At 40.4% G+C, this 2,500-nt stretch overlaps 4 non-coding genes across 4 annotated transcripts; all 4 read right to left on the reverse strand.

Moving 5' to 3' along the window:
- Positions 1 to 222: 222 nt before the first annotated feature.
- Positions 223 to 341, reverse strand: LOC141314933 (5S ribosomal RNA). The gene has a single exon (XR_012350476.1). It is a non-coding gene; the product is annotated as a 5S ribosomal RNA (ribosomal RNA).
- An 84-nt stretch (positions 342 to 425) lies between these two features.
- LOC141314934 (5S ribosomal RNA) lies at positions 426 to 544 on the reverse strand. Its single transcript, XR_012350478.1, has one exon. It is a non-coding gene; the product is annotated as a 5S ribosomal RNA (ribosomal RNA).
- An 801-nt stretch (positions 545 to 1,345) lies between these two features.
- Positions 1,346 to 1,464, reverse strand: LOC141315107 (5S ribosomal RNA). Its single transcript, XR_012350649.1, has one exon. It is a non-coding gene; the product is annotated as a 5S ribosomal RNA (ribosomal RNA).
- An 801-nt stretch (positions 1,465 to 2,265) lies between these two features.
- LOC141314935 (5S ribosomal RNA) lies at positions 2,266 to 2,384 on the reverse strand. The gene has a single exon (XR_012350479.1). It is a non-coding gene; the product is annotated as a 5S ribosomal RNA (ribosomal RNA).
- Positions 2,385 to 2,500: the final 116 nt, after the last annotated feature.

The raw sequence follows: 2,500 nt of genomic DNA on the forward strand, positions 1-2,500 counted from the left end.
TTGTACTTCCTGCTTCCTGTCATGTGTCTAGTCACATGACAGGCCAACCATCCATTTATTAAAGACACATACACTTAAAATGTTAAGAGTAATAAAATGGCCTAAAAAACATGTAAAACACTTAAAACTCTATAATACATGTAAATGATTGTAATAAATAGAGCGGTAAAACACGTCTTTCTAAAAGCCAGCATATTATATAAATAGTGAAGAAAAGGCAAAAGCTTACAGCACCTGGTATTCCCAGGCGGTCTCCCATCCAAGTACTAACCAGGCCCGACGCTGCTTAGCTTCCGAGATCAGACGAGATCGGGCGCTCTCAGCGCGGTATGGCCATAAGCGAGGGCTGCTCCAAAAAGTGGGCTATTTAAAGATCAGCCTCCGTAAAAGCCAGCATATTATATAAATAGTGAAGAAAAGGCAAAAGCTTACAGCACCTGGTATTCCCAGGCGGTCTCCCATCCAAGTACTAACCAGGCCCGACGCTGCTTAGCTTCCGAGATCAGACGAGATCGGGCGCTCTCAGCGCGGTATGGCCATAAGCGAGGGCTGCTCCAAAAAGTGGGCTATTTAAAGATCAGCCTCCGTAAAAGCCAGCATATTATATAAATAGTGAAGAAAAGGCAAAAGCTTACAGCACCTGGTATTCCCAGGCGGTCTCCCATAAAAGTGTAACAATCGGCCTTATCAGCCGAGTTACAAGACTAAAATGGGGTCAGATTTAACTGTGAGAGATGACTAGTGGTTAAAAGAATGAGACATAAAAGAAAATTGGTTTAAATAGATTTGGTGTATTTACAAGGTTCACATAAAAGACTTTAAAACAACACGATAAAACTAGGTAAACTCTGTTAAAAGAATACAGTTCATTTGTCCATACCCTAAAAACAGGTAAACTCTGTTAAAAGAATACAGTTCATTTGTCCATACCCTAAAAACAGTCCAAGAACCCCAGTGTGTTGATAAGTCCAATGTGAGTGACCACCAGTGTATATACAATCCACAGAAAGTGTAATCCAAAGTTTGCAGGTGGTGAATGGAAAGGTGAGCTCTAAAATAAGCAACTCCTCAATCCAACAGTTTGGTGACTGTCCTTTGTTTGTCATGCTGCTCTCTTATACAGTTGTACTTCCTGCTTCCTGTCATGTGTCTAGTCACATGACAGGCCAACCATCCATTTATTAAAGACACATACACTTAAAATGTTAAGAGTAATAAAATGGCCTAAAAAACATGTAAAACACTTAAAACTCTATAATACATGTAAATGATTGTAATAAATAGAGCGGTAAAACACGTCTTTCTAAAAGCCAGCATATTATATAAATAGTGAAGAAAAGGCAAAAGCTTTCAGCACCTGGTATTCCCAGGCGGTCTCCCATCCAAGTACTAACCAGGCCCGACGCTGCTTAGCTTCCGAGATCAGACGAGATCGGGCGCTCTCAGCGCGGTATGGCCATAAGCGAGGGCTGCTCCAAAAAGTGGGCTATTTAAAGATCAGCCTCCGTAAAAGCCAGCATATTATATAAATAGTGAAGAAAAGGCAAAAGCTTACAGCACCTGGTATTCCCAGGCGGTCTCCCATAAAAGTGTAACAATCGGCCTTATCAGCCGAGTTACAAGACTAAAATGGGGTCAGATTTAACTGTGAGAGATGACTAGTGGTTAAAAGAATGAGACAAAAAAGAAAATTGGTTTAAATAGATTTGGTGTATTTACAAGGTTCACATAAAAGACTTTAAAACAACACGATAAAACTAGGTAAACTCTGTTAAAAGAATACAGTTCATTTGTCCATACCCTAAAAACAGGTAAACTCTGTTAAAAGAATACAGTTCATTTGTCCATACCCTAAAAACAGACCAAGAACCCCAGTGTGTTGATAAGTCCACTGTGAGTGTCCACCAGTGTATATACAATCCACAGAAAGTGTAATCCAAAGTTTGCAGGTGGTGAATGGAAAGGTGAGCTCTAAAATTAGCAACTCCTCAATCCAACAGTTTGGTGACTGTCCTTTGTTTGTCATGCTGCTTTCTTATACAGTTGTACTTCCTGCTTCCTGTCATGTGTCTAGTCACATGACAGGCCAACCATCCATTTATTAAAGACACATACACTTAAAATGTTAAGAGTAATAAAATGGCCTAAAAAACATGTAAAACACTTAAAACTCTATAATACATGTAAATGATTGTAATAAATAGAGCGGTAAAACACGTCTTTCTAAAAGCCAGCATATTATATAAATAGTGAAGAAAAGGCAAAAGCTTACAGCACCTGGTATTCCCAGGCGGTCTCCCATCCAAGTACTAACCAGGCCCGACGCTGCTTAGCTTCCGAGATCAGACGAGATCGGGCGCTCTCAGCGCGGTATGGCCATAAGCGAGGGCTGCTCCAAAAAGTGGGCTATTTAAAGATCAGCCTCCGTAAAAGCCAGCATATTATATAAATAGTGAAGAAAAGGCAAAAGCTTACAGCACCTGGTATTCCCAGGCGGTCT

The sequence above is a fragment of the Garra rufa genome, unplaced genomic scaffold (genome assembly GCF_049309525.1).
Source record: "Garra rufa unplaced genomic scaffold, GarRuf1.0 hap1_unplaced_013, whole genome shotgun sequence".
In the NCBI taxonomy this organism is placed as follows: domain Eukaryota; kingdom Metazoa; phylum Chordata; class Actinopteri; order Cypriniformes; family Cyprinidae; genus Garra; species Garra rufa.